The sequence below is a fragment of the Myotis yumanensis genome, unplaced genomic scaffold, assembly GCF_028538775.1.
Source record: "Myotis yumanensis isolate MYYU_CA2020_CCGP unplaced genomic scaffold, mMyoYum1.0.hap1 SCAF_4, whole genome shotgun sequence".
Classification (NCBI taxonomy): Eukaryota; Metazoa; Chordata; class Mammalia; order Chiroptera; family Vespertilionidae; genus Myotis; species Myotis yumanensis.
Window position 1 is genome coordinate 76,654,314 of NW_027223755.1, and position 26,646 is coordinate 76,680,959.

Here is a 26,646-nt window from a genome sequence, read left to right on the forward strand (position 1 = left end):
TTTATTCCAAGATATCTTAAGTTTTTGTTGCAATGGTAAATGGGATTTTTTTTTTTTTTTTTTTTTAGTTTCTCTTTCATTTTTTCTCTCATCACACCAAAAAATAGAAAGTTTATTCTCTGATGAAACTGGCCAAGAGTTCTAGTGAGATGGATGCTGGACATGACTGAGAGCAGAGGCGAGGTGCTAAACTACAAGGAGGAAGTTAAGTTCTACCTGCTCATGTCTCAGCCTCTGCCTCTGGGCTCTTGGAATGCTGAAAGCCAGGCTGATACGCCCAGATAGCAGCCACAGAGCCTCTTTTTTGATGAAGCTGACCAGCTCCAGAGGACAAAATAGTACTTAAAATGTAATTGACAATCTTGGACTAATGTGTATGTGAGTGTATGTATAATATACAGATATAAGCATAGGTATGGATAAAGATCTAGTTTTGCATCTTTATTTATGATTTGTTAACTGTCCAACTGGCTGTTGTAAAGTGCAAGGAGAAACTAGCAAATCTTTCAACTTCTAAGGACTTTGCTCCTGAGTGTAATCTTGACAAGTTCAGCTCTTCCAGCCGCTTTTAGGTAATAGAAACCTATTCCAGTCCAATATATGTGTTGAATTTTAGGAGTTAAATTAGGAGTTATATATGTGGCGCATTGTTATGAAGCTTTGCTTTGTATGCCACACCAAATTCTGGCTCTGTCTTTAAAGAGACACTTCTGTGAACTTTTTAGAGACCCCGTTATTATTGGAATTTTATATTCCCAGCTTGGCCACTAGCTTCTAACATCTACCTTTCTGTTGAAGTCCCCCAACCCTCCTAAGCCATGCTCTTGGGGGCGTCTCCCTCCCAATCATGCATACAATCATGAGAAAACTATGCATCCACATTTGTCCTAACGGACTCTGAAAGCGCAGCCCACTTCTGGAAGACCGCTTTAGCCAGGACTTTACCTTTAGAATATTTAGTCATGCGTCAGGTACCAAGTATTGTGCCCCCAATTCTAGGGCGCACTGTCTAGCTCTCGAATTGGTTCTTTTGAAATGTGCTCCTTGATTAAAATAAGAACAGCATTAGCAGCACATCTGGATGGAGAGGAGAAACACCATTGTTCTCCAACTCTCTCTCCAAAGAAACATTTCCTTCCTGACCTCTTCATCATCACATAACCAATTCCCTAGGCTGATCTCATACAACCTTGAAGTGAGTGAGGACGTAAGGGTTGTAAAACCCGTCTCTCATTCTCTAGAGTGCTAGCAAAGGTGTGCAGTGACAAGCCATGCGACTTCTGCTGAAACACCGAGACAACAAAAAAATCACATTTCACATCTTGTTTCTCATACACCGACACCACCCGACACGTACAATTTAAACCCATAAAAGGAAAAAGACACAATGCAAGTCTCCACACATATTGAAGAATTGACATGATTCAGACCATGTTCTTTTAAATTTTATCTTGCAATAAACTTAGAAATTAACAAAAAATAAAATCTTCATGTATTGGAAAATTTAAAACACAGTTCTAAGTGAGTCATGGGTCAATGATTAATAATGAAATTAACAAATAATTACAGCCCAGCTGCATGGCTCAGTGGTTGAGCATTGACCTATCATCCAGGAGGTCATGGTTCGATTACTGGTCAGGGCACATGCCTGGGTTGCAGGCTCGATCCCCATTGTTGGGCGTGCAGTAGGCAGCCGAGCAATGATTCTCTTTCATCACTGATGTTTCTATCTCTTTCTCCCTTTCCCTTCCTCTCTAAAATCAATACAAATATATTTTTTTAAAAATATTTCATTAAAAGAAAATAATTAAACACAATTACAAAGAAAATCCCTATGTATCAAAATGTGTGCATCTAAAATCTAATTTAAAGGGTAAATTAGATTTTAAATCTTTTTTTTTACAGTTTATTTTATTTTATTTTTTAAATTTTGTTTTATTGCTTAAAGTATTACAAAGAGTATTATATATGTCTCCTTTTTTCCCCCTTCTTGACATTCCCCCGGCCTCCCCTATCCCCCAGTGCCTTATGTCCATTGGTTATGCTCATATGCATGCATACAAGTCCTTCGGTTGATCTCTTACCCACCCCCCTCCTGCCCCCCAACCCTCCCCGGCCTTCCCACTGTAGTTTGATAGTCTGTTCTCTGCTGCTCTGCCTCTGTATCTATTTTGGTTCATCAGTTTATAATGGTCTTTATTATCCATAAATGAGTGAGATCATGTGGTATTTTTCTTTCATTGACTGGCTTATTTCACTTAGCATAATGCTCTCCAGTTCCATCCATGCCGTTGCAAATGGTAAGAATTCCTTCTTTTTTACAGCAGCGTAGTATTCCATTGTGTAGATGTACCACAGTTTTCTAATCCATTCATCTGCTGATGGGCACTTAGGCTGTTTCCAGATCTTTGCTATGGTAAATTGTGCTGCTATGAACATAGGGATGCATATATCCTTTCTGATTGGTGTTTCTGGTTTCTTGGGATATATTCCTAGAAGTGGGATCACTGGGTCAAATGGGAGTTCCATTTTTAACTTTTTGAGGAAACTCCATACTGTCTTCCATAAAATTTAAATCTTTATACTAGGAAAAAAATTACCTGTTTAGAGTAAAAATGTTAACCTTTACTAAATGTTAATAGGATGTTGCTTATAGATATTTTTATTGTATTAGATTGTGTATACTATTTGTGCCTTTTTAGAAAAACAATTCATTATTTTTAAATTTTAGTGTTTGAGGATCTCTAGAGTAATTTCTTATCCTTTGTATAGCTAAAAGGAAAACAAATTATTCTCTTAAGTACTATTTGTTGATATAATATTTTACTATTCTTAACAATAAAAATGCCTTAAAAGAAATTTATTTTCTTTAACCAGGTAGATATATGCAGGCAAATTTCCTGCATTTCAGTTAATCTTAAAAAAAAAACAAAAGGAAAATTCAAGGTCTTAAAGCAATACAATCAAGTTCTGAAAACAGAAAGAGAAAAAAATTTAAGCCTTGAGCTCCCTCTATTGGCCCAAAGAGAAAATTCCCAGAAACAATAAGACAACTTCAGTTAGGTAATAAATCTCACACAAATATGTTAAAAATTCTCGAAATTATTCAGATTGCTGTTTCACTTTAAGTGGAGCATTGGTAGTGATAAAGAGCTGACGTATTCCTGAATGTTGCCGTGGTAATAGCCTATTCTTTTCACTTATTTACTGATAAGGGTATTTGCTCGCCCCCTAGTGGGTATTTGCCAAAATGAAACAAAGATACTTTCAAACCAAGAGATTAAGTTATTACATTCTTAGAATTTATTTTCATGTAATTAAAAAATGTTTTCCAGTTACAGTGGTCATACAATATTATGTTAGTTTCAGGTGTATAACATTTTCTTTTGTTAATCCTCACCCGATAATATTTTTTCCATTGTTTTTTTAGAGAGAGTGGAGGGAGAGGGAGAGACAGAGAGGAACATCGATGTGAGAGAGACACATGGATCAGTTGCCTCGTGCATGCAACCAAGATATGTACCCTTGACAGAATTGAACCTGGGACCCTTCAGTCTGCAGGCCAACGCTCTATCCACTGAGGCAAACCGCTAGGGCTCAGGTGTACAACATATTGATTAGACATTTAAATAGCTTACAAAGTGATCACCCCAATAATCTAGTACCCATTGGCCATATGACACCATGCAGATTGAATATTCCCTAAACTGTACTTCACATCCCCGTGGCTATTTTTAAAACTGGCAATTTGTATTTCTTAATCTGTTTGCCTTTTTACCCATCCTCCACCCTCCACCCCTCTGACAACCATCAGTTTGTTCCCTGTATCTATGTGTTTCAGTTGTGTATATTTTGTTTTTTAGATTCCACATGTAAGTGAAATCATTTGGTAATTGTCTTTCTCTAACTTATTTCACTTAACATAATACCCTCTAGGTCCATCCATGCTGTTGTAAATGGTAACATTTTTTTATGGCTAATATTCCACTGCATATATGTACCACGTTTTCTTTATTCACTCATCTATCAATGGACACTTCCATATCTTGGCTGCTGTAAATAATACTGCATTAACATAGGAGTACGTATATCTTTTCAAATTTGAATTTTGGATTTCTTCAGATAAATACCCAGAAGTGGAATTGCTGGGCCATATGGTAGTAATATTTCTAATTTTTTGAGAAACTTCAATACTCTTCTCCGTAGTGACTACACTAATTAACCCACCAACAGTGCACAAGGGTTCCCTTTTCTCCATATCCTTGCCAACATTTGTTGATTTACTAATGATAGCCATTCTGACAGGTGTGAGGCAATATCTCATTGTGGTTTTGATTAGCTTTTCCCTGATGATTAGTGATAATGAGTATCTCTTTATATGTCTACTAGAGGCCCAGTGCATGGGATTCATGCACTGGTGTGGGGCGTGGCCTGAAGGGATGGGCCCGCCATGGGAGCGCTGCTCATCTCCCTTACATCCCGGTCAGCGGCTGTGGACCCACCCTCTGAGCGGCTGCTTCCACTGCGGTAGCAGCTGTTCATCCCGGTCAGCCAAGCAGTGCTCAACTGGGGGAGTGCCCTGACCACCAGGGGGCAGCCCCTGCATTGGTTGACTGGTCGTTCTGTGCCACGACCTTTGCTGCGGGGTTCAGGATCTGAAGGAGGGGCCGACGCACAAATGAAAATGCTATACAAGAAATATGAATTTAGAAGACATTGGGGACCGGGGGTGTCTCTTTCGTGAAGAGCACACTGACCTCTGGCTGATCCACTTTTTATTTACTTGAATACACATTTGCCCTTTAGCAATGCATACAGGCATATCAAAGGTAAAGTTTGGTAAATGGTAAAGGGATTGTCAGGTTAGGGAATTGCCTTGAGCCACCACTATCTCAACACTCAGTGCTTAGCATCAGCCCTGCTAACGCCCAAGGTCCATCGGCCTTCCGTGTTCCTTGGTGTACTGACAGTATTGGCAAGCGGTGGCTTCCCACAGTTCTGGTCGTTCTGCCATTCAGTTGCTGGGCTTTTATTATATAGGATTGGCCATCTGTATATACTTTTTGGAGAAATGTCTATTTAGATTCTCTGCCCATTTTTACTTTATTTATATTTGAAATATGTTTTTATTGATTTCAGAGAGGAGGGGACAGGTAGAGAAAGATAGAAACATCGATGTGAGAGAGAATCATTGATTGGCTACCTCCTGCATGCTCCCACTGGGGATCAAGCCCGCAACCCGGGCATGTGTCCTGAACAGGAATCAAACCATGATCTCCTGGTTCATGGGTTTATGTTCAACCACTGAGCCACATTTTTTATTGAATTGTTTTTTTGTGTGCTAAGTTGTATGAGTTCCTTATGTATCTTTGGCAAATATCTTCTCTCATTAGTAGCTGGTCTCTTTGTTTTGTTGATGGTTTTCTTTGCTATGCAAAAACTTTTTAGTTTAATGTAATTTCATTTGTTGGTTGCTTTTTTTTCTTCCCTTGGCTGAGAAGATATATCCAACAAAAATGCTAAGAGTGATGTCAAAGTCTTTACTGCCTGTGTTTTATTCTATGAGTTTTATGGTTTAACTAAAGGCCTGGTGCACAAAAATTTGTGCACTCGGGGGGGGGGGGGGGTCCCCTCAGCCCAGCCTGTGCCCTCTTGCAGTCTGGGACCCCTCGGGGGATGACCACCTGCTGGCTTAGGCCTGCTCCCCAGGGGATTGGGCCTAAGCTGGCAATCAGACATCCCTCTGGCAGCCTGGGAGCCCTCGGGGGATGTCCACTTGCCAGTGGGGAGCAGGCCTAAGCTGCAGTCTGACATCCTTAGTGCTGCTGAGGAGGCGGGAGAGGCTCCCACCACCACCGCTGTACTGGCAGCCGTCAGCCTGGCTTGTGGCTGAGCAGAGCTCCCCCTGTGGGAGTGCACTGACCACCAGTGGGCAGCTCCTGCATTGAGCGTCTACCCCCTGGTGGTCAGTGTGTGTCATAATGACCAGTCATTCCCAGTCTTTCTGCTGTTAGGGTCAATTTGCATATTACCCTTTTATTATATAGGATAGAGGCCTGGTGCATGGGTGGGGGCCGGCTGGTTTGTCCTGAAGGGTGTCCCGGATCAGGGTGGGGGTCCCGCTGGGGTGCCTGGCCAGTCTGGGTGAGGGGCTGATGGCTGTTTTCAGGCTGGCCACACACCCTTTCGGGTGGGTGTCCCCACTGGGTTGCCTGGCCAGTCTGGGTGAGGGGCTGAGGGCTGTTTTCAGGCTGGCCAAGACCCCTGGTGATGGAAGCTCCCAGCCTTTCCTTTTTTTCTTTTTTCTTTTTTTTATTCTGGGATTTATTTACCTTCTATAATTGAAACGTTGTTGCCTTCAGTGGAGCTCAGAGCCGGCTGGGAAGCTTGGCTTCCTCCATCACTGGAGCAACCAAGCCTCCTGCTCGCTTCAGCTCTGTAGCTGCTGGCCACCATCTTGTTTGGGTTAATTTGCATATAGTCACTCTGATTGGCTGGTGGGCGTGGCTTAAGGCATAGCAAAGGTATGGTCAATTTGCATTTTGTCTTTTATTAGATTAGATTCTTAGAATTTAGACAGCACCAGAAGAAAATGTAACAAACCTACTTATGACAAGAGATGAACGTCTTCTCAATATGTATATATTGACAAATACTTATTATTAAACAACACTTATGTTTCTAAATTCTTTTAGATTGTTTATTTACTTGCATACATTTTATTAACAAATGAATTTAATTTTTCAATAAAAAACTAGTTGAACTGAACAGCACCATCAATCAACTGAATCTAATGTACATTTATAGAATACTTCAACAGCAGAATACACATTTTTTTCTCAAGTTCATCTGGAACATTTACCAAGATAGACCACATTGTGGACCATGAAACACAACTTAACAAATTTAAAGGAATACAAATCATAAAAAGTATACTCTCAGATCACAGTGAAATGGAAATAGAAATTAATAGCAAAAAGAAAGCTGGAAAATCCCCAATGCTTGAGATTATTCAACACACTTCTATGTAACACATGGGCCAAAGAAATCTTGAGATAATTTAAAATATTTTTAACTAAATGAACATAATAAAAATCAGAACAGAAATCAATGAAACCAAAAGCTGGTTCTTTGAAAAGATCAATAATATTATAAACTTCTACCAAGGCCAACTAAGAATTAAAGAGAGACACGAATTACTAATATCAGAAATAAAATAGACCATCACCACAACCTCATAAATATTAAAAGGATGATAAAGGAATATTAGGAACAATTATATGCCCACAATCTTGATAACCCAGATGAATGGAACAATTCTTTGAAAGACACACATGACATCTTCAAATGTAACTCCTAAATTCAAGAATGAGAAAACAATCTGATTAAATATTTGCACAAAGATTGGAACAGACATATCACCAAAGATATACAGATAGAGAATAAGCATATAAAAAGATGTTTATCATCATATGTCGTTAGGGAATTGCAAATCAAAAGTAGAGTGGCAGATGCAAGCAATGATCTAATAAGGAGACCAACCTTTGGCATTGCAAAGAAGCAAAGCCACATTACCTCTTCATCTTCAAGTTCAATATTGAGCTTTGCAGCAAGAAGCAACCTCTCTTTTTTGGATCGTAGGAGACAAAACCCCACGTTCAGACATGAACTTTACAAACTCCACAGAGCACTCCATTTTAATGACTATTCTCAAAATAAAAGTCTATTTTACTTTGCTTCTCTGACTTTAATTGAAAAGCACTGCTTTCCCACAATGCCTCCTTGTTCTTCTTTCCCCAGACTTCTGAAACTATAAGATCTCAGAATTTCCCGCATCTGCTAGTTTTTGCATTTGTTTTCCTCAGATTGTCTGCTGCAGGAACTTGGTTTCTGGCTTGTTCTAGATGCTGATTTTGCCTCTTAGCTTAGATGTAAGGGTTTCAGTTTGGAGATACAGACTGGAAGATGAGGAAGGCTCTTGGGAACCATATTCAGCCAATAAATCAAGTAACACAGGTGTCTGATTTAAACATATAAAGGTAGATACTACCAAAAATATATAATCAACTACAATGAATTGGTAGCAGTTAGGAAAGGCCATGAGCATATACTAGTTTCATCATTATCACTGTAGGGAGTCAATAGATGCTATATAGAGGATCAAATATATTTCATAAAGTAACAATTATAAGGTTAATCATTAGAATAAAAATATAAACTCTCTAGATTACCAGACAATGCACACACACACAAAACATTATAGATAATGTAATGAAAGATTGTAGAAAATAAAAAATCAATGTAACAGAAAACATAATATGAAATACATTAGATGAAAACTAAAAATACATGTCATATAAATAAAGTAAGTTGATAATGCCTCAGTGGAAGAAAAAAAATCATCTCAAAGTGAATCACAAAGCAAAACTTAATTATATTTTCAAATTCAAGAGATACATCTAAGATAAAATAACTCATAAAAATTAAAGGATGAGTAAATGTGTGTCAGACAAATGTGAAGTAAATGATAAAAGGTATAATCCACTCTGATGATCTCATAATTATGGATACCTATGAATCAAATAACCTTGTATCTACATAATTAAAGCAAAAATTACAGGAAACACAAGGGAAAATAAGATACATTAGTTACAGAATATTTTAATTCTATATCTCAGTTCATGGCATAGCAAGTAAATAAGAAATGTTTGTCAGTGGAATACATAAATAATGTAAGTAATAGGTATATTTGCTTTGCATAACTTGACAATCATTTAATGTACCCATAAAACATTGGAGTTAACTGGCCATATTTTAGGACACAAATAAAACCTTACTCAAGTTAAGAAATTTATATTATAAAAATAAATAAGTGTAAATATTGTAAAGGATGGGTAAAGAAAAGCAAATCAATTCATTTGCTTTTGGCAACAAGCCAATTCAGTAAGGAGACTGGTTATAAAATTAATACAGTGAAATAATCTTCCTATATATAAACAATAATAAAATGCAATAGAAGAAAAGACTATTGACAATGGCAAGAAAAAATAAAATACCTAAGAAAAACTTATGAATAAATATTTAAGGTCTATATTTTCAAATAATTAAATGCCATAAGGGCACATAAAAAGTTTTGGATAAAAAGATATTGCATAATAAACATGTCAGTTCTCTCAGTTCTCTAATGCAATCTATTTATATAATAGGACCTCAATAAAAATGCCAGCTGAGTTCTATTTTAATATTGAACAAATGATTATAAAGATCTAATAAATTTGCCTCTCTGCATGGCAAATCACACATACACACACATACACAAAATCAAAATCAAAATTACAAAGAAGGCAAAGTATTTGCAATATGTACTACACATATAGGTGTCATTTATTTTTTTTTAATATATTTTTATTGATTTCAGAGAGGGAGGGAGAGAGAGAGAGAGATAGAAACATCAATGATGAGAGAGAATCATCTGCCTTTTACATTCCCCCCACTGGGGATCGAACTGCAGCTCAGGCATATGCCCTGACTTGGAATCAAACCAGTGACCTGGTTTCTGGGTTGACACTCAACCACTGAGTCACACCCAGCCAGGTTCTCATTTTTTATTGTATAAAGACTTCCTATAGACTGTTTAAAAATCAATAATGTAATTTAAGATAGAGATCACATCCAAACAAATACAAACATATGGACTCACACTAAGTAAGTTTATGGCTTTTACATAAAATGCTCAATCTTCATAACATAAATGCAAAGATATATTTTCTACCTGTAAGTCAACAAAGATTCAAATATTTGGTAAGAAACTGTATTTGGAAAGGAAATAGAGAAGCAGGCCTTATACGTCACTGCTGAGAGTATAAATTGATACATCCTCATTGAGAGCAATTTTGCATTATCTATTAAAATTCCAAAGACATCCCATTTGATCAAGTAACTCTACTTTAGTCTACAGATATGCTTGTTCGTGTGTAAAATGGCATCTAAGTAAAATCAGTATAGCATTGCTGTGGGTATTAACAAAAGGTTGGAATGAACTAAATGTTCAGGAATTAGTAAAAGTTAAAGAAATTATTGGCAATCCAGTGCATTCAGTGGAAGCACATGTAGGTCTTTTTAAATGCAGTGGCATAAATATAGTCATATGGTTGAGCTCCAGTGTGAGTGTGTGTGTGTGTGTGTGTGTGTGTGTGTGTGTTTGTATGTGTGTGTGTTGCATGCATGCAGTATTTTACACATGCACCAAGCACTAAGCTATAATATAGTATATCTGGTGTATTTCCAGTTGTGCGAAAAACACACGGAAAGAACCTGTATATATACTTGTGAGATGCAGAGCTGTAGTTGTCTCTGAGGAGGGGGACAGGCTTATGAGACAAGTTGTCACTACACACTTTTCTGTACCTTTGAGTTGTGTACAAGTCCGCATATTACCTTTGAAAAAAACATAAAATCAAACTTTTGAAAAGTATAGCATCTGAAATAAAAGTCTGAGTGTATGTTTGCTAAGCAAGAGCGGGCTGTGCTTATAGACTCCAGGCTCTGAAAAGAGGAAACTGCTGACTCCAGGGGCCACAGCTCCTCTGTGTGGCTGCTACCACCTTGGCTGGATTTCCTCACCTCTCACTTGGAATCCTTCCTGAGGGCCCACCTGCTTCCACTCCTGCCTCTAAGGTGCTTTTCCGCGGAGCTTTACCATGGTCCACAAGGCAATAGACAGCTTAGCAAATTTGGGGTCTTGATGAATATGGTTGGTGAAAAAGGGAGAGCTGTCAAATACTTTTTCTGATTACTGGATAAAAGTGATAATATTAATGAAATTGAAAAGGCAACATATGAAACTAGTTTTATGGAAAGGTGATGGTTTTATCTCTTACCTGATTGAAATTGAGAAGATGGTGAGCTTTCTAGGTTGTTAGAAACTGGAACTCAAGCTTTGGAGAAGGATTAGAGCGAGTCATACAGAACTGAGGGTCTAAGGGTAGATTCCTTCTCTTGTCTATAAATAGGGAAGGTACAATAGCATTGGCAGTCTTTAAAAACAATATGCCAAGAGTTTAAACCCTTTCCATCTAATGTAGAGGGGCGGATGGGGCATGCAGAAAGATGGCGGCAGTGGGGGCAATGGTGGGTGATACGCAGTGAGTCTTGCGAGCCAGAAGGTGAAGATTTGTCGGCTACAAGCTAGTTCCTGTCTTTGTGACTAGGAGGAATGTGAGATGAGTCCCAGTGTTGGCTCTCATAGTGTGTCTGGGGACAGCAGGCATAAAATCTGACAGTAGTTAAACCCTTGTTAAATGACTCCAGGGCATGATCTCCATGTGAAATAGGCAATGTTCGAATAAGGAGACAGGAAAACTAAAAAAAAGTAAATTCTGTCAGACGGAAGTGGTCAGGAAGGAGTAGGAGAAGAGGATAGTTCAGCATCATGGATTCAGGGGAGGAGAGTCTCAGAAGGGGACAGCCTGCTCCATAAAAGCAATGGTGCGTGAACAGATCCACTCACAGATCCGTTTCCTGGTTGCCAGCGGCAGTTCCTCCCACCCCAATAGCTGCATGAAAAGGAAACGTGTTTTTCACACAGCTCTGTGTGGTTATGACGCGTGGTTTGTGTTCTCCCCTATCCTGTTGTGTGAACTTGTCAAAAGACCCCAAATTTTCTTTCTTGGATTTTTGTGCTGTGGGTGCAATAGCTTTCCTCTCGACTGCGATCGTTTGTTAGGGCGGGAATTCATTTGTGTTATTTCTGGTCCATGGCTTCTAGCACAGTGCGTCGGTCAATAAACATTGGTTGGGTGAATATCTCAAAATGTTTACAGGTGTTGTCACCTGTAGAAAATTAAGCCACAGGCAATGCATATGCCTATGCAAACTATGTAAGGAATCTTAACTTCCATTTCAGATCACATTTCTGAGGCCCAGTCAAATGGACTCACTAAGTAAAATACATTTGATGAATAGAAAGGAAATGAAGAACCGAATTGTCTCTGCAAAAAATAGTTTTGATTTGATGGAATTGAAATTATGAGCTGTTTGAAAAGAATGATAAGAGCACTCTGCAGCATTAGCATGCTGACCCCCAATCCATTCATTTACTTATTCATTCACTTAAATGTTGATTGAGTGCCTACTGAGTACTTGGAACTAATACTGGGGATGTAGTGGTGAACAAAACAGTTGTCCTTGAGCTCATGGACATTTATATGCACAGTGTGCGATGAACAGTAAACAAATAGATATATGGTAATGTTCAGAAGTGCTAAGTGTTATGAAGAAACATTTAAAAAGAAACATAAAGCAGGGTGTTTAGGGAAGGACTTTCTGGGAGTGAAGTGACACGAGGAAGCAAATCAGTGTTCAGGAAGAGGGAGCAAGTACAAAGGGTCCAAAGTGCGAGTGGGCAGGGTGCACCTGAGAAACAGCGTGGAGGCCAGCGTGGTGGAGGAAGGAAGTGGGGTGAGGGAAATAAGGGCAGAGGGTCCCAGGGGAGGGTCCTGTGCACCTGAGGCCACGGGAAAGCTCTGTGAGAAAGTATGTTAGAGGCAGGAGTGCAAGCAGGTGGGCCCTTAGGAAGCTAGTGAAGACTTCCAAGTGAGAGATGATAAAGTCAGGGCCAAGATGATAACAGTAGAGCAGGGAGGGTGGGGTCAAATACTAAGGATTTGCTAAAGGATTGCAGGTGGAGGGTCAGAGAAAGTAAGGAGCCGAGGACATCTCAAAGGTTGTTGTTGTTTTTTAAATGAACTTTATTTTTTAGAAGTTTTTTATTCACAGAGAACTCAAGAAGATAGTAGAGTCCTCATATCTCATACCCAGTTGCCTCTCTTATTAACATCTTATATTCACAATGGTACATTTCCTACAGTTAATAAACCAATATTGCTATATAATTATTAACTAAAGCCCATATTTTAATTCAGAACTCTGACCCATAATATATAGCAACCTGCCTTGGAACCCAAACAGCAACCTCTGTAGCAATCAGCCCCCAAAAGCCAGGACTTAATTAATAGCTGACAGTTTTCATATGCTGCTCCCCCCCCACCCCCGTTCCAATTTAGGTCTAACTGAAGAAAGCCAAATATGCACCCCCAAGCAATCACGTAGAGTGCCCACTTCTAGTCAGCCCTGTCCACAGCCTCTAATCAGGCAACCTGAAACCTCTTCATTTCCCACTAGAAAGCTTTCCACTCCTCTGCCAGCCTTGGAGTCTCTGCCAGATGCAGTGATGGTGGCTGACTCCCTTGCAGGCCCTGACTAAAGAGCCTTTCCTCATTCTCATGTAGGCGGTCTTTATTTCCACACCACATGACTAGTTGTCAGGTCACCTTCAGCTCCCATTGGCTGAGACAGTTTCTCAGGCCTTCGTTTTGACAGCTTTGAGGAATACTGGTCAGATATGCTGTAGATTGCTCCATTTCCATGATTACACCTGAGGAAGACCACAGAGGTCAAGTGCCATCTTCATCACATCATCTCAAGGGCAGATTCTGTCAACATGACTCATCACTGTTGATGTCAACTTTGATCCAAGGTGTTTTTTACCTGAGCAACCGGAAAAGCGAAGCTGCCATTTACTTAATGGAAACAGTGAAAGTAGGGCACATTGTTTTGTGTGTGTTTTTGAAACATCAAGAGTTTTAATTAGCCCCCTGATCAGACACCAAAGTAAAGCTATTGAATGGCTGTGGAGCTTAGGAGAGAAGTATGGTAGGACATATAAATGTGGAAATCACTAGGATAGATGTGTAAAGTTATGGACTGGAGGGCGATTACTAGAAGCCTGGGAAAGAGATGCAAGGATTATGTGTGGGACATATATACAAGAATGTTTACTGCAAATAAGAATAGTCTTGCTTCTTCGTTCTATGTAAAACTTTTATCTCTTTTTTTACATTGTTATAAGTTTACATGAAATGCCTCTAATATCTCACAATTAAGTGTTATATTTGCTATGTTATTTCATAGATGTCCTTTATCGGGTTAAAGATTCCCTCTATTTCTAATTTACCAAGAGTTTTCAGAAATAAGATTTGAACTTTAACAGATGCTGTTTCCCTTATCTATTGATTGATATTATCAAATTTGAAACATTAAATCATGAGCAAATTTTTCTGAAATTGGGGAGGGGGGCAGGAAACCTACTTAATCACCGTGAATATCATCGTCATCCTCATCAACTCCTCAATTCCATTTTCTAACATTTCACCTAGGACTTTTCACCTATGTTGATAACTACTTATCAGCTTCTTTTCTTGTCTTGTGAGGGAGCTAACCATGATTAACATCCACTACAGAAATCACTTAGCTCTTCTTCAGTTGTCAGGGGAGGAAAAGGAAGCTCCAATACAGTGATCCCAGGGCAGCATTGTTAATTAGCGGCAGTAGGACTAGATTTCTAATCTGGTGTGTTGCCCATTTTACCCTATTGACCTGCGCAGAAGTAGTTCTATGAGACAAGTGGGAGGACACCAGATGGCTGTTTACATGCAATTAGGCTGACATGTGATTATGTGAATTGGACCCATTCATCTCTTAGGCTGTCTTCCCAACATTTTACTTCTGAGCCTTAGAGAAATGCTGAATTGCCAAAAGAATGTGTTGAGGGCTGCTGGCAAAACACTCGGGCATCTTTAAATATGTTGGCTGAAACTCAGGCCATGCCCTGGGGGCGGACCTGGTCAACAGACCAGGACGCCACTCAGTTTGACCTTCCCACCCAGTGTTAAGGGGATGGATCTCATGATGTTGCCAGGAACTCAAGGCCCACCTAGATGTGATGTAATTTCCTGTTATTCAAGTATTTAATAAGTCTACTTGCGGTGCTGGCTCTCTGTATCTGTCCCTCCATCAGTGGGCAGAGGCCACACCCGGCCCTAGCTTTTATTCTATTTTTGTGTCTGTCTTTTCATTTCTCTCTAATCCCAAAAGCGCCTCCAACTTAATAGAACCGGTTCAGGTCTCTCTCTCTCTCCGTGCTGGACACGGAGAAGGGAGACCCCCGACATAGAATGAATACAACTTTGAACATTACTTGAAAATAGAGGTGCATGTAAAAATAATTGTGTTGTTTCCTTTTCTAAACTATGATGTAAAATTCATAGGGAAATTCTGTGAATTCAAAAACTTGAGGAACACTTTGACAGGTATAAATATTTAGGAGTTCTGATGCATTGGGAGGCTATTGGTTGAAGTTATGCAAACTTTTAACTTTGTAAAAACACAAAAGTCTAGAAAAAATTTAGAATCCTATATAATATGTTATTGTGTATTAACAGTATTTCCTTGGCTGCACAACTAATTTTAGTTGCATGATTCCTTATTCAAAGTAAAATTTCAAAATTTCCAAAAGAAACGTATTTGTTCTGTCTTCTGCAGGTTATTTTTAGTAAAACCATCTGTAGCAGGGAAAAGGCTGATTATAAGGACTTTTTGCAATGTCTGTACTACACATGAGTCTTCTTAGAAATTCAAGTCAATTTAAAAATAATCAAGATATTTAAGAATTTGAATGTCATGGGTTTCAAAAAACAAAGTATTGCCTGGCTGGTGTGGCTCAGTGGATTGAACATCATCCCATGGACCAAGAAGTCCAAGGTTTGATTCCTGGTCAGAGCACATGCCTGAGTTTCAGGCTCAATCCCCAGTAGTGGGTGTGTAGGAGATAAACCATGTTTCTGTCTCTCTCAGAGCTCTCCCTTCTTTTCTATCTAAAAATCAATAAAAACATAGTTTAAAAACCAAAATATTATCAAGAAACTTATAAACAAACTAGAGGCCTGATGCACGAAATTTGTGCAAGGGGCTCGGCCCTTGCAGCCCTGGCTTCATATGCTTTCATTGTTATACTAGAGGCCCAATGCATGAAATTCATGCAAGGGACTCGGCCCTCACAGCCCCCGCTTCATCTGGAAAGTCGTCCGGATGGTCATTCTGCTGTTTGTTCTAATTAGCATATTAGCTCTTTATTATATAGGATAAATAAATGGGGAGTATAGATATGTACAACCAACAAACCTGCAATGGGAAAGGTTTTAAGATGGAAGAAAGCTTTGATCTGGTCCTTGAAAAAGGAGGAGTACCTACTAGCAGAAAGGGAAAGGACTGAGAGGAGCACAGGCGCATGGTTTCAGCCTTGCAGCGGGTGCCTGGGGGGTGTGGAGGAAGATGCAGGAAGAGGAGAAGAGTCTTCTAGAAAGTAAGGGTAAGTTGAGTTTTTTCAAGATTTTACCATGTAGGCAATGAGGAGCCATCGAATGTTTTCATGAATAAATATTTTAGAAAGATGAGTTAGTCTTTAAAGCAAATGGAAATGGACTCTGGTAATAACTATTGTGTGTGTGCAGGCTAGAGGCAGGGGTTGACATTTTCACACTATAACTCACAAGTGCAAAAAGAAGTTCTTAATGTCTCTGTAATTAAGATTTTATTGTCCAAACTGGAACACTTTTGAGAATAAAAGGTGGGTACTTTTAATAATTATGCTGGGCCTAGCAGGTATGGCTCAGTGATTGAGCATTGACCTATGAACCAGGAGATCACAGTTCAATTCCTGTTCAGGGCACATACTCTGGTTGCAGGCTCGATCCCCAGTGTTGGGTGTGCAGGAGTCAGCCAATCAGTGACTCTCTCTCGTCATTGATGTTTCTATCTCTTTCTTCCTCTCTTGTCCTCTGAAATCAATAAAAATATATTTAAAAAAATAATAATTATGCTGGGTCAACAGCCCTAAATTGGAAGTGTCCTGTGCAGATTAAGAGGTAGAGTCATCTATTTATAATTAAAGTAAATTTTCTTTAATTGAAAACAAACAAGCAAATGAAATCTTGATTCACAAATTACAACTTGGACTCACCTAAATAAAAGTCTTTTTGGTTTATACCAGTCATGGCCAGATGAATATTGAGATAACTCAAAAGTCAAAGAATAAGAGCTAACACCTACATGAAGAATACTATGTTGGGCACTGCTGCAAGCATTTCCCATATATTAAGTCATTTAATCCTCAAGTAAAAAACATGAGGCACCTAGGAGTATAACTTCTCATTTTATAAGTGAAGAAATCAAGACACAATGAGTTTAAATGACATGCCCACGGTTAGCAGGTGCTAGAGCCATAATTCAAATGCAGGTTGTCTGGTACCAATTTCTATGTCCTAATCCTTACTACATTGCCTCTCAGATGAAGTCACAGCTTGTTGGCTCCTAAATTTGAATTCTACTGAGCCACACTGGCCCCAGATAAACAATGAGCAATTCTTTAATACAAGTATGTCCCATGTAATATTTGGTACAACCCTCCGCCCCCTTCCTACTTGCTAAATGAACTTAAAATAACCTCATTGCGTGGGTTGGGTGTAGGGATGGGCCCTGATTTCTACTTGGCTACACACATCTGCTGGAGTGTCCCTTATGGTTGTAGAACTCACTGACTGTTCTTGTAGCAGAGCCGTCATCTCTCAAACCAGATTCAGCTTTTGCCCCTACTCCTGGTTACACTGCAAATGCTCAAAATCTCAGTCCTGCTCTTCTCCACCTGAAAATACATGCTTCACTATTAACAGGAATATTAGAAAGCTTATGGATTACTTAGGAATATTTAAGAATAAATCTATTAACTCTGAAATGAGCTAGAGAAACCCCTCCACTCAAGTGGGAAATAGTTTGCCTGTGTGCAGTAACAGCAAAATCCCACTATCATATTGTCTCTCTCATTATAGCTCAAAAATGAACTCTATTATGTATCAGAAGCTTCCTGTAAGGAAAAATGTGATAAGTTCTGTTAGCAACAACTAAAAAAAAAAAAAGCATTCTTTGTTCAAAATTTAATTTTTCCATTGATGCCCTTTATTGCTTTCCATCTAACACATTTTCTTACCTTGCAACTCCAAAAGCAGGCGAGAAGTCGGGGTACAGCTAAAGGATTCTGAGTTCCCACTCTAGGTTTACACAGAATTTTCAGAGCCTTAATTTCCTTTGGAATAATGTTAGAAAAAATGATTTCTAATATTGGAATAATAATAATAATACCTGCCACATAAAATTCTTTTGGAATTTTGAGAAGTGGTGAATAAAACATAAAATATTATAAATGGAATTCAAGGTTAACAACTTCAAAAAACCATCATTTTATTTGGTTGATTCTGGTCTCTCATGCCCCATTTGGTGGGTAGAATAGTCCGTGCCCCCTCCCCCAAAAGATATATCCACCTGGAACTTGTGAATGTGACCTTATTCGGAAATGGCGTTTAGCTCCTCCAGGATCTTGAGATCACTTGGATTTAGGGTTGGCCCTAAATGCAATGACAGGTATTCTTATGAGAGAAAGGCAGAGGGAGATGTAAGACACAAGACACAGGGGTGAGGGTCAGGTGAAGACAGAGGCAACAGTTAGAGTTATAGAGGCACAAGCCAAGGATCTACCAGAAACTAGAATTGGCAAGAAAGGATTCTCTCTAGAGCCTTTAGATCGGCCCTCCTGACCCTTGATTTTGGACTTCTGGCCCCTAAATCTGTGAGAATACATTTCCGTTGTTTTTGTTTTTTTTAGCCATAGAGTTATGGTATTCTTTTAGGCAGTGTTAGGAAAATAATACAGTCCACATCCCACTCATCAGTAAATCATCAGCTCAACCTTCAAAATATGTCCCAGACCATGCACCCCTCCTCCTGCCCCGGCAGCTACTCCAAGCCTCCATCATCTCATTGCTGGCCATCAGGCTTTAATCCTCGCACCTCTTCAAGTCATACTGCAATGAGAGTGTGATTTGAAAAAGAAGTCAAATCTTGTCAGTCCTCTGCTTAGAACCTTCCACCTACTTTTCATTTCTCTCAGAATATAACCCAAAGACCTTGCCATGGCCCATAAGGCTGGATCTTATCTGGCTGTGCTCTCTCTCTGACCTCATTTCTCACCATTTTCTCACTCCCAGTTTCCTCACTGTTCTGCAAATGTGTCAAGCGCTCTCCCTCAGGGCTTTGCGTGTTCTGTTCTTTCTGTCCAAATAACCGCAGGCTGGCTTCTTTGCAGGCCTGCTCAACTCCCACTTCCTCAGAGAAGCCATTCACATTCATCTAATACAAAGTGGCTTACCCCATTCCTGTATATCACACCATCTTCAAAGTGCTCATCACAAACAGTATTTGCTTCGCTTATTTTCCTGTTCTTAGACCCTCCTTCTCTCTCTTATGAGAATGAAACTGTTATGGCAGAAATCAGGTTGGCGGGAAGCGACAAACCATATGCACTCGGAGATTCAGGAAAGGACTGTTTATTCCAATACTGCCGGCGGTATGAGAGAGCGGCAGGTCATCCACAAAAATCTGCTCTGCCGCTCCCCATAAGCCAGCTGCTTATATAGGGTAGAACAAAGATTACACAGGGAAATTGGACGATAGGCATTGGGAAGTAGGGGGCTGCGGTGGGACTCCATTGTTTGGGCAAAAAGGGTGTTAATCTTTCCATGAGAATGGACTGCACTCCAAGGTTGACTCCCAGGTTCCGAGGGCGTACAACTCCCAGCCAGGTCAGAATGTCCTTTCTTTAACCAACACAAGGCCGTCATGGTTAAAAGACCATGATCAATATTTTCCACAGCCATAGTTAGTCCCCAATATTCCTTTCTTGCCACTAACAAAATCTCCTTAAGTGTTAGGACCTGTCTGTCTTGTTCATTGCTGCATTTCTGGTACCCAATGCTCAGCATACTGCAGCCACTAATAAATATTTGTTGAATGAAGAAACCAATAGACCTTTTCGTTATTAAGGGTGTTAACCAAAGAGGATGGAGATGGTAATATTTTCAGCACCACCCCAAACAGCACTTTCTGGAGAGTAACCTAGATAGCCACCTACACACATTCTCAGTGGATAGGATAAGCGTCACCACCAAGGGAACAATCCATGGTAGTTGCAAAGTGAGATCTGAAGACAGGACATAGTTAAATAGTATTAACTTTTCTGTGAAGTATTTCAGAATGCTTAAAACTGTCAAGTTCAAGAGATAAATTAATGTTAAATCTATGAATGGATTCCTGATGGAATTTGGGAACCATAGAAACAATTTTCCATGTGTTTAACACTAGGCAATTTAAAAAGTGCTTTCACATGCCTTATTTTATTTGATTCATACTTGCCTGAGAAATGGCAGATAATATTATTCCCATTTTACAAATCGGTATATAGAGACTGAGTGACCTGTGCAAGGCACAAAACTGCAAACTGGCAGTAGGGTGGTTCCAGACCCAACCAGGACTTCTGACTTCCAATTCCTTATTTTCTCCACTGTATTCCAGTCATCAATTTATTTAATGTGCTACATTATTGAGCATCGACTGTTTCTGGTACTGTTTTAAGTGGAACTTATGAGGTTAAAAAAGGATTGGCAAGAAAGGATTCTCTCACAGTGGCTCTCAACCTTCTGGCCCTTTAAATACAGTTCTTCATGTGGTGACCCAACCATAAAATTATTTTCGTTGCTACTTCATAACTGTAATGTTGCTACTGTTATGAATCGTAATGTAAATATCTGATATGCAGGATGGTCTTAGGCGACCCCTGTGAAAGGGTCGTTCGACCGCCAAAGGGGTCGCCACCCACAGGTTGAGAACCGCTGGGTCTAGAGCCTTCAGATTGGCCCTCCTGACTCTTGATTTTGGACTTCTGTTGATAATCTTTGTCTTTAGTTTTCATTTAAAAAAAAAAAAAGTAATGCATGTACTAGGGAGGAAAAATCAGTACAGTAACTGCTACCTGTCCCCACCCCACTCTCTCCTGACGCAATTGCTGTTATCTGGGAATCTTTGAAAATACATGGGGTAAGTTCCCTGTTTCGACCCTTCCTGGAGGTGGGGACTGAGCTCGATGACCTTGGCTGGCTCATCCCCATCCCTGTGGGGGCCCCGGCACAGGACACTCCTGGTGGTAAGGGTTGGGTTGCACAGGGGATAGGAGGACAGTTCGACTGGAGAAGGCTCTGGAGTAAGGCAGCGCCAAGCCCAGGAGGGCAGGACCTTCGGACCCAGGTCCTCCGACAGGTTTAACGCGGGCCGGGGGCGGGTTCCCTGCGAGTAGGAGGGGGCGGGGCCGGGGGCGGGGCCGGGAGCCGGGCCGGGGGCGGGGCCGGGCGGCGTGCCGACGTGGCAGCCGCAGGGGCCATCTTGGAGGCGGGGACGCGCGGTGCGACTCCTCTGTGCCTCCTCCTGGTCTCCTGCGAACCGTAGTCTAACTCCCTGAGCTCCCTGTCCCCCGCTTTCCGGCTGCCACGCAGACACTCCTCGGGCCCCAGGTGAGCGTCAGCCTGGGAACAAAGCGGGTGCATGCGGGCGGCGGCAGCCCCGGGGGAGGGTGCCGGCGGGCGTTGCTGTCCCTGCGAGGTGGGCGGGCTGCTGGCCCCCCGGGAGGCTGGGCTCTTCCCGGAGCGGAGCCCCGCGGCCTTTCCTCCCCGGCGCGGGCTGTGGAGCCCGCCGGATGCAGTCCGGGCGCCGGTGCGCATCGCCGCGAGCTGCGGTGCTGCCGTGGGTGCGCCTCGGGGGTCTCGTTCCGGCGCTTCGCCCTCGTCCAGGTGCCGAGGCCGGCGCCCCTGGCCTTGGGGCTCCACCTTCCTGCGCTCGGGCGTCGGGGGAGACACCGGCGGGCACCCGCTGACCTTAGCCCAGCCCTGCGGGGCCTGGAGACGTGGCAGAGCCTGTGGGGAGGCCGCTGCCTCCGATTAGCAGGATTTCGGCCGCTCCCGCCTTGGCTGGGTCAACACACCGGACCCGCAGTGGGAAGGAAGTAGCTTATTTTCTCGTAGGTTCCCGGGTCAGTGCCTTGCGCTCCAGGGGGCTTTTGTACTCTGCTCTTTGTTAGTTCTCGGGACCTCCAGCAGGCAACGTTGCAGGGGAGCCTGTATCCCAAATTGGCAGAGTTTATATCCAAGAGAGTTTTTGTCATTCAAAGTAGTCTTCAGAGACGCCATGTACAGTTCTGTGAAATGGCACATTTGGGCATTCCAGGCTTCCTAATGTCAGCCACTGTTTAATTCAGTGAACATTGATGGAAGTTTATTTGGGGATCAGAGCTGCGAGTGCAAAGACGGAAAACCCAGACCCTGCTCAGGCGCTCACTCGTTGGTAATAGAGACCAGCTTTTGCACCTGTAATACATCAACAGTAATTGCTTTTACGGTTATCAAAGCTCCATTATTCCATTGATTTTTTTTTTGGTATCCTTATAAGTAGCCATCCACTTTAACGTTGATACATAAATATTCCTTTTTGTGCCCAGGCTTGAGCACTAAAACCTTTAACCACTCTGACACTTCACTGTTATTTTTTAAAAAACATATTTTATTGATTTTTTACAGAGAGGAAGGGAGAGGGATAGAGAGTTAGAAACATCGATGAGAGAGAAACATCGATCAGCTGCCTCCTGCACACTCCCTACTGGGGATGTGCCTGCAACCAAGGTACTACATGCCCTTGACTGGAATCGAACCTGGGACCCTTAAGTCTGCAGGCTGATGCTCTATCCACTGAGCAAAATCGGTTAGGGCTTCACTGTTATTTTACCACGATAGCTTTTCTTTAGTATTACATTTATGTATACAAAATTTACCCAATATTCTCATTAAGCCAATTCTCAAAGAGTAAAGCTTTTTAAAGGCTGAAATAAATGGACTAATTATTCCATACTACGGATTGCATTCATTCGGCAAGTTCTTTTGCCAACACATTTGTTAATGTTGGGGATGAGGGTCATCTTTAAGTGTGACTTCCACTAGCCATTGTAAGGATTCAGTAGTGTCTGTATTAGGACATGAATGACTAATAGAAAAATGGGAAGATGAAGAAGAGATAGCTTTGGGAAGAGATCATGCATATTTGCCTTCCACTCCTCAGTCCAAATTCAGATGGACATCTACCCCATTCCTTCCATGGAAATAGCTCTCACTACATCATCTCCAGTTTAACAAATCCATTGAAGTTTTAGATGCCCTCCTCTTTGTTTCTGCAGATTTTAATACTGTTGCCTGTTTCTACCTTGGAACACACTGGCTGTTGGACACCACAGTCTTCCTGGTTTTCTTCCTATCTTTCTGGTCATCTCGTGTTCTTCTCTGTACACTTGTCTTCTGCCTGGCTCTTCTTCAATGACTGGTTGGATCGTATTCTCTTTTCACTTGGTATTCTCTTAGTCATCTCAGAACATGACTTTGGAGACTAGGTAAAATAAAGGAACCCACGCTTGCGGTTTCTAAGCTACAAACCAAGTCATTGTCTTTCCTTGGGTGTTTCAAGGGACTTAAATTCAGCATGCCCAATATAAACACTACACAACCCTAACCCCGGAAAGATATCAAGCAAGTACCTCTTCCATTGTTGCCTATGTGAATGATACTCATCTCTGTCCAGTTGTGCAAGTCAAGTGTCTCACCAGTCATTGACCCATATCCCGTCTATCACCACCTAAACATTCCTTAAATCAACTCTTCTCTAGCTCCACTATCACCACTTTAGTATAGGCCAAAGTTTTTTTTCTTTTTAATATATTTTATTTATTTTTCATAGAGCAGAAGGGAGAGGGATAGAGAGTTAGAAACATCGATGAGAGAGGAACATCGATCAGCTGCCTCCTGCACACCTCCTACTGGGGATGTGCCCGCAACCATGGTACATGCTCTTGGCCGGAATCGAACCTGGGACCTTTCAGTCCGCAGGCCGACGCTCTACCCACTGAGCCAAACCGGTTAGGGCGAGGCCAAAGTTTTTCAACTTTGGCATTACTATTTGGGGCCAAGTAATTTTTTCTTTCGGGGCCTGCCCTGTGTGTGGTAGGATTTTTAGCAGTACCCCAGCCTTTATCTACCAGATTCCAGTAGTACCTTTCTAGTTCTGACAACCAAAGTGTCAGAAGCACCTTCTTCCCCACCTCCCTAGGTATCTAGGGTGTTATTACTTCCTACTTGAACTACTTCTGTATCCTTCTTAATGGTCTCTCAGCATTTACTCTGACTGTCCTGTGGCCCAGTTTGTATACTGTCATCAAAAGAATCTTCTCAGCACAAATATGAATTGTCAAACTCTGGAATCAGTCTAAATGTTTTTCAGGAGATAAATGGATAAAACTAGTACATCTATAAAATGGAGCACTATTCAGCAGTAAGAAAAGAACTAACTATTGATACACCCAGCAACTTGATGGGTTTCAAGGGCATTATGTTGAGTGAAAAAAAGCCAATCTCAAAAGGTTATATGCTGCATGTGATTCTATTGATGTAACATTTACAAAATGAGAAAACGTTAGAGAAAATTTTTTGCCAGGACTTATGCTTGGTGGAAGCATATGACAGGATGTGACCAAGGGGTTTCCCGGGGGTGTCAGAATAGTTCTGTATCCTGATTGTAATGGTGGTTATGATGCAACTTCATATAACTATACTCACACACGCGCACAAATATAAAAACAGGTGAAATCCAAATAAGGTCTATGGTTTGATTACTAGTATTGTACCAACGCTAATTTCCTAGGTTTTATCATTGTACTAGATTATATAAGACTAGAGGTCCAGTGCACAAAATTTGTGCCCCGGGGGGGGGGGGGGAGGTCCTTCAGCACGGCCTGTGCCCTCTTGCAGTTGAGAATCCCTTGGGGGATGTTGGACATCCTTAGCACTGCCGAGGAGGTGGGAGAGGCTCCCGCCACTGCCACTGTGCTTGCTAGTTGTGACCCAGATCAGGGCTTCTGGCTGAGTGGCACTCCCCTTGTGGGAGCTCACTGACTACCAGGGGGAAGCTCCTGTGTTAAGCTCCTGCCCCCTGGTGGTCAGTGTGCATCATAGCATTCGGTCATTCTGCCATTTGGTTGATTTGCATATTAGTCTTTTATTATATAGGATGCTATTATTGGGAGGAGCTGGGTTAAGGGTACTCATGAGCTCTGTTCTATTTTTGCATCTTCTTGTGAATTTAAAATTTCTTCAAAATGTTAAAACAAAAGACAACAATGTCACATCCAGCTTAAATGCCCTATAGTGATTTTCTGTCCTTAAAAAAAATTCCTGCCCAGTTGGTGTGGCTCAGCGAGGAGATCACAGTTTGATTCCCAGTCAGGACACATGCCGGGATTGCGGGCTCAATCCCCAGAAGGGAGGATGCAGGACATAGCTGATCGATGGATGTTCCTCTCTCATCGATGTTTTTATCTATCCCTCTCCCTCTAAAAATCAATTTAAAAAAACATTTTTAACAAAATGAAACACTTACTAATTAATTCTTTAAAATATTAAGAAAAACAACCCAATTCCTTAACCTGACTTATAAGGCTCAACATGGCCTGAGCCTTATAATAGGCCTGAGCCTATGTCTCCAGCTTTCATTCTTTTCTGTTTTGTGCCAATGGGATTTCTTAATGTTTCTTGTTTCCTCTACCTTGTCAGGGCCTTTATACTTCCTATACATTCACTTTTTTATCTTAATTAAATTCTGCATATTCTTCAGAATTTTGGGGGACTCTTTCCTGACCTTCAGGTCAAAATCATTCCTGTCATACAAAACTGTTCTCACACCCAGAGCACACACCTCAGGCTACAGTTCTTTGTACATTGGTATTACTCGTTGATTATCTCCTGGACTGTAAGTATCCTGTTTTTGCATCCATTGTTTTTCCAGAGGCACCAGTACAATGCTTCCCAAGTAGTCGACCTTCACTGAAGGATAAATGAGTAAAAACATAAAAAACAAATTTGGTGTATTTAGAAGTTTTGAATTTATGCTGGAGACAGGCTTGAAATTTTGTAATTTATAAAGGAATTTTTCCATATTTTGTCATCATTATCGTCTGTTAGGATTCTGGTATCTAGTGGCATTTTTGCTATAATTAACTTTTCTAAAACGCTGACATATCATTTAGCCATTAATGTGAGGAAAACCGAGAATTGAGCATATTTTATTATTATTTTTCAGTGTTAATGGGAGTAGCCCACATACAATGCTTTATTGGGAGAGAAGAAGTGTTTCAAAAATACTGATTTTTATTTTAAATGTAATAGTGACTGGAACCCAGATATAAATCTAAAATGCATCGCCCTAGCTGATTTGACTCAGTGGATAGAGTGTCGGCCTGCAGACTGAAGGGTCCCGGGTTCGATGTCGGCCAAGGACACATGCCTGAGTTGCCAGCTCTGTCCCCAGTGTGGGGTGTGCAGGAGGCAGCTGATCAATGATTCTCTCCCATCATTGATGTTTTTATCTCCGTTTCCCTCTCCCTCTCTGAAATCAATAAAAAAATATATTTAAAATAAATAAAATAAAATACATGCGTGTGGCAGAAAGTAAATTAGTAATTTACTGTTTGAAATTATTGGATGAGTAATTATAGTTAACATAAAATCATAATGATGAATTATATAGTTAACATGAAATTATTTCCCAGTAATAAGTATGTCACAGATTGCCTATTTAACATTATTCCAGACTGGTTTGTTTTTTTTTAGGAATTTTGACAGACCCTTCATCTGGAAATAAGTGGCATTGTAAACATAAAGACATCTGTCTCTTAATGATTATTCTTTTGTTTTTGGTATATTTCTTTATTATTTATTATTATCTTTGTTGTTGAAAGTACTACAGATAAATCAACAAACAACACGTGCTGGCAAGGAT

General features: G+C 40.8%; 1 protein-coding gene across 2 annotated transcripts in view; it reads left to right on the forward strand.

The window, feature by feature from the left end:
- The first annotated feature begins 21,167 nt into the window (after positions 1–21,167).
- Positions 21,168–26,646, forward strand: part of PRRC1 (proline rich coiled-coil 1) — a 54,942-nt gene continuing 49,463 nt past the window's right edge. For both annotated transcript variants that reach the window (XR_011471220.1, XM_070412572.1), the window contains exon 1: positions 21,168–21,290. The gene's annotated coding sequence lies outside the window, so the exon portion shown is untranslated. The remainder of the gene's footprint in view (positions 21,291–26,646) is intronic.